The following is a 6,557-nucleotide window of genomic DNA, read 5'->3' as shown; positions in this document are numbered from 1 at the left end:
ATTATATATATATATACAGTATATTATAAAATGTTCCTAGGGACATTGCTGGACCTCAATGTTGTCACCAATCTTCCCCAATTCAATTTTAGGAATACTAGTATGTGGTACGTTTGGCAAAAGCATATGTGCCTCTTCTACAGTAAGTGTTATTTTCAATTTTGTATGAAGATGTTAACACGGGGTAATAAATGGATATGCCTAAAGGGATTCATGAGCCAGTATACAATTCTTAACTTAACAAAAATTTGCAAAAAATGTATAGGAAAATTCTGCTGGGACTTGGTGACATGTCCACCCACTCCGATAGTCCTGCTCTTAGATCAAACTAAAATAAAAGATTTGAATTTAGTGGCCGAAGTATCAATTTACACAAATTTTTTCGATTAAATCCTTCTCTTATGGCGGTAAAAATTTTAACAGTTGAATGTATCAAACTTTAAATCGCAATGTAAAAAAACACTGTTGAATGCGGTTGTAGTTTACCAATCTGAGGATTTTCATTTTAAGTTATCACAAATGTCTATACCATACCATGTAATTTAGCACATTGCGCAAATGCCGTAAAGAATTGGAGCATGCACAGATTGATACAGCAACCCTATAAATGAGCAACCCTACAATGAAACCTATGGTGCTGATTACGCAATTAAAAATCGTAGAAAAAAATTAGGGACAATTGGAAAAAACCCATATTATATTTTTTAAATAAATTTGGATAAAAATTTTGCAATTGAAGGAGCACTACTTAAAACATGCATACACAGGGAAAAGTGGGACATCAATAATGGGTCAGAAATTATCCCTCTCAATATTATGTATCTAAAATACCCCTACAGTATCTATGCCATCTGAAGCTGCCTATAAACAAAGGAAGTTTTTTGCTGAATTTATCGGGTTTAGTTCTTGATGCATTCCAAAATATTGCATTTCCGGTAATTTTCTATTAAGGGCAGCAGATTTTGCAATATTAATAAATTAAAAAAATATTTATCACAAATTAAATTCACAAAAAACTGTATTCTTACATATAGCCGATTCTACAACTTCTCATTTTAACTGCGAAATGCAATTTTTACACATTTTTCACCCAAAAAAGAGCTAGATACATTTGACCCATAATGGATACATTGTAACACAAAATGTAAGGATTTAGGCTATGATGTTTAGAGTCTCTTTATTGGCTTATCTATGTGTGCAGGGTGCACATGGGCTCTTGGGTTCAGGGGGCCTCACACAACACACCCTGTACCCATATAATTATAGCTCTCTGGAGTCTCGCATCGGCGGGCACAGCAGAGCAGCAGAAATCACGATGAAAATGGTATAGCTGACATTTTCCTGGAGATTTGCACATGCGCAGTAGAGAAATCACTGAGAGCATGGTGCGGGTGCCATGTTCCCGAAGACCTGCAATAGATTATTTCACAAGTCTACTGCACTGTCAGAGAGTAGAGGGCGCACACAGAGGGTCTCATTCAGACCCGGTCGCAAGCGCTGAGCGCTCGCAACCGGGTCGATGTTTAGGCCCTGCGCATGCGCAGCGGCCGCACTGCACGTGCGCAAGCCCCGGAGCGAGAGAGAAACTCTCTCGCTCCGGAGCTCACTAAGAAGGGGGCGGCTGTTGATGTTGATCGACAGCTCGCCCCATTTTGTAGGTGGGGCGGGGGGGTGGCTACACAAACAGAGGCGTACCTTAAGGAACACTTGCTGTTTTGTGGGCGGCCGCACTGACATCAGCAGTGATATCAGTGGGGAGCTTCCTGCTCGATCCTGGGGCTTGCGGTTGCCGAGACCCAACCTTAGGGTCTCGTCGCAAGCCCCGTTGGTCGCGATTGTCTTGACCATCGCGACCATCACCCTGGTCGGTCGCTAAAGCTGTGGGTGGTAACCCACAGCTTAGCTAGCGACCAGGAGGCCGCACTTAAAAAATCAAGCGGCCGCCCTCATTCAGAGAGAGTGATCGCTTCTTGCGACCGCCTCTGGATGAGGGCCAGAGTCTGCACGGGCTCTCTCCTCACTTAAACTGCCTCTGATTCACTTGTTATTTCTAAAGGCACCGTGGATTAGACTAAAAGGTGAGATTTTTGTTCCTATCATTTAGATGTTATAAATTTTATGTTTCAAATTTTGCAGTGCTGTTAAATGATATATAACATTGTGCAGAATAAGCACTTTACTTACCCAGGAAGCCACCAAAACTCTTATGCATTATTGCATCATCTACAGTACTACTGCAGCCTCTTATACCTGACCCAGCTAACCCTGTTTCACTCCATACTGATTGTCCTCACTCACACAAGTTAATTCTTACACTGGCTCCACATTTCCACCAAAATCCCAATTTAAATGACTCATCCTCATCTGAAGGCCTCGGTGCCACCTCTTCATAAATCTCACATTCCACCTCAAAATTCTCTACCTCAAGCCACATTAGAAATATTTCTGACTTACGTCTCACTGCTTCTCTCACAACCATCTTTTACTCCAGCCTACAAGACTTCTCCTGTGACGTAGCCATTTGTAGAATCCATACAATGCATGATTAGACTCTGCCCTAGCTTCCAATCTTTAAATACTCTCTGGAGGCCCATCTATTAATTTACCATACTCCCACCAATACTACTTGTATGGTTACACCCTCACAGCTGTCCCAGTCTCCACTCTTGTCTCAGCTGCGCTTTTCTCAATAGTTTTAAGTTATCCCATGAGAAGGATCCTCCATTTCCTCTGTTTCCATGACTACATTGATTACATTTACCTTGTAATTTCTTGTTTTACTGTATATATTCCAGTGGCATAACTAGGCGGACCGGTGGCACGGGGGGCAGAAAGACTCTCATTGACTGCTGCGCCCACTGCCGGAGCCGGGCTGGAACTCACTCATGAGCTCCAACTTCTGGCTCCCACAGTGGGTGATGGGAGAGACATCATGACGTTTCTCCTATAATGCAGAGCGGGCCGGCCCGGGAGGACGGAGGAGCGGATGGCGGCGGGAGCAGGAGCCGGAGTGGGGATTCAGGTAAGTGTTTTTTTCCTTTTTTTTACGTGTGTGTCTTTGTCTGCACTGCTGGGGGGGACCACTACTGGAGGCACTGCATCAGGGGGTCTACTACTGGGGGCACTGTATTGGTGGGGACTACTACTGGGGGCACTGTATTGGTGGGGACTACTACTGGGGGCACTGTATCGGGGGGGACCACTACTGGGGGCAGGACCACTACTGGGGGGAAACTACTACTGGGGGCACTGCATCGGGGGACCACTACTGGGTGCACTGCATAGGAGGGGACTACTACTGGGGGCACTATATAAAGGGGACTACTGGGGGCACTGCATAGGGAGACCACTACTGGGGGCACTGCATAGGGGGGACCATTACTGGGGGCACTGCATAGGGGGTGACTACTACTGGGGAGCACTGCATAGGGGGGATTACTACTGGGGGCACTATATAAGGGGCTTACTACTGGGGCACAAGGGGCACTGCACGGGGGGACCACTACTGGGGGCACTGAATAGGGAGGACCACTACAGGGGGCATTGTATAAGGGGTACTGCATAGGGGGGATCACTACTGGGGGCCTGCATAAGGGGGACCACTACTGGGGGCACTGTATAAGGAGCACTACTGGTGGCCTGCATAAGGGGGAACACTCCTGGGGGCACTGTATAAGGGGCATTGCATAGGGGGGGTATCACTACTGGGAGCACTGTATAAGGGGGACCACTACTGGGGGCACTGTATAAGGGGCACTACTGGGGGCCTGCATAAGGGGGACCACTACAGGGGGCACTGTATAAGGGGCACTGCATAGGGGGGATCACTACTGGGGGCATGCATAAGGGGGACCACTACTGGGGGTACCGTATAAGGGGCACTACTGGGGGCCTGCATAAGGGGTACCACTCCTGGGGGCACTGCATAGGGATTACTGTATAAGGGGCACTGCATTAAGGTGCATATGGAATGGAAAGGAATGTTCCCAGAGTGAAAGGGATGTGTGTCATGTTGACACGCCCCATTTCTCAGTGACCACGCCCATTTTCCGACATGCGCCTGTGGCGCGCACACATAGGGTGGATGCTCCACTCTTCAATTTTCCCTGGGCCACAAATACTCTAGTTATGCCACTGATATATGCCCTATTTTTATTTTTTAGATGCTACTGCCACTGAAAATGTCCATACTGTACACTGTATGCTACTGTAGAGCAATCATATCAATCAGATGTTATCCACTCTAAACTTCATACGGACACTAGAGATGTGTGCTGACCCTCGTGTTTTGGTTTTGGCTCTGGATTCATTTTCATGTTTTTGTTTTGGTTTTGTAAAACCACCCTCAAGTGTTTTGGTTTTGGATCTGGTTTTTTTTTTTTTTTTTTTAATTATTATAAAAACTTTTTTAAAATACTGCTAAAATCATGTAAAATTTGAAATCAGAATTCCGAACCGCTGGAAGATCTAGACCGCGACTCAAATTTATCCTAATCTCCTCAAGAGATTAGAACCGCGACTCAGATCTGTCCAGGTTCGCGAAATTCCAGTGGATTCAGATTTCTGGAGTACCGAATCGCACATATCTAATGGACACCTATCACATGGACCACCATTTTTCTGGTGGGTAATCTGTGAACGCGTAGAACATATTATTGCAGAGTTTCACAAACTTCGCCATTATAGTCCAGGTTTTAATGATATCCATGCTTGGATCCAGATGGTTAAATCAAATTGACTGAGGTACTAATTAAGTCACCTGTGCTCAAGGCACACTAAAGCTGGCCACACATCTAAAGGTTATCTGTCCAACCAGGCAACTAGTTGATTGGTTGGAATGAAAATCTGGTAACGTATGGGAGTAAATGATGATCAGCAATTTGCTTCTAAATGCCAGAAAACAGGTGAAAATGGTTGTTCAGACAAGTTTGTTAAATGTTTGATCTAAACAATTTGTTCAAACAGTTTTTGTCCATTTTCCGGCGTTTGGGAGCAAATTGCTGATTGTCATTTGCTTTCATCCCTTACCAGATTTTCATTCCAACCAATCAACAAATTGGCTGGTTGGATGTAAGTTGGTCTAGTGTGTGGCCAGCTTAACAGTCCAGGTTTTAGGGATAGCTATACTTGAGCACAAGTGACTTAATTAGTGCCTCAGTTATTTTGATTTAACCATCTGTGCACAATCATGGATATCACTAAAACCAGGACTGTTAGTGTGCCTTGAGGACCGAGGTTGGGAATCACTGACCTAGACTGTTTGAGAAGCTCTGTGTTAGTGCATTTTATATCCAGTACAGTACTCTGCTGTGTTTATTCTTATTTTCATTTTCAGCTCTCAGAAACATACTGTACATGGATCCAACTATTTGGGACATTTATTTATTAAAAATAGTTAAAAATTGAAATAAATGAGTGCGATGTTACCAATGTATTAACTTCCAATTGCTTAATTAGTCAGTGGGAGGGGGTGCCGCCGGGTCCTAGAGCATTTCCTGACCATTTTACCTAAAATTGTGGATTTTAGCAAAAATTGGTCGTGCTCTGGAGGTGCGCAAAAATAAACCTCACGGCGCTCAAAAAATCGAAAAACCCTGCTCCTAATTGAATAGCAAAAATCCTGAACCTGCAGGCAAACCCCGCGGGTGCGGGATTTTTGCTATTCTCACCCCCAATTGAATATACCTCTATTAGTGTGTTTAGCAAATCTATCAATGTCATTGTTGTTCAGCCAATTAAATGCATTTAATGTGATTTTGCAATACTGATTTTGTGGTACATTGATGAGAGTGCACCTACTGTACAAGGTACCCTGCTATTATAACCATCTCATCTCCTTCCTCTTTTCTCATACCATCCTTCACCCACTTCAGCCAGTCTTATGCTCTCTCCACTCCTCTGAATCAGTGCTTACAAAGGCCCTGATTCAGAGCCGGACGCTCTGAAAGAGCGCTCGCTCTGAATCAGGGCGTTTTTTTTTTTTTGGAGCGGCCTCTTGGCCGCTTGCATAGCTGTGGGTGACCACCCACAGCTATAGTGAGCGGCCATGATGATGGTCGCAATGGTCAAGACTATCGCGACCATCGGGCTTGTGGTAGGGTCTCGTGGCCGCAAGCCCCAGAGAGCTTCTGGCTCAAATTGAGCCGGAAGCTCTCCCACTGACATCACTTGTGATGTCAGTGGGGCCGCACCAAACATTAGGCGTTCTCATGGGAACGCCTCCGTTTGGGCAGCCACCCCCCTGGCCCGCCCACCAAAAGGGGTGAGCTGTCACTCAACATCGACAGCTCGCCCCCTTTGGTGCGAGACCCGGAGCGACGGAGTGCCCGTCGCTAGCCGGGTCTCGCGCATGCGCACGATGGAGCCGGCTCCGTCGTGCGCATGCGCCGTGGGCCACCATCGACCCGGTTGCGAGCGCTCAGCGCTTGCGACCGGGTCTGAAACAGGCCCAAAGTAACCAACAATCTTCACATTGCTAAGACTAAGGGTCACTTCTCTGTTCTTATCCGTCTTCAACTCTCTGCTTCCTTTGATACAGTTACTCACCCTCTTCTCTT

This window comes from Taudactylus pleione, unplaced genomic scaffold (assembly GCF_031769625.1).
Source record: "Taudactylus pleione unplaced genomic scaffold, aTauple2 ptg000274l, whole genome shotgun sequence".
Classification (NCBI taxonomy): domain Eukaryota; kingdom Metazoa; phylum Chordata; class Amphibia; order Anura; family Myobatrachidae; genus Taudactylus; species Taudactylus pleione.
Note: the sequence above shows the minus strand (reverse complement) of the source record.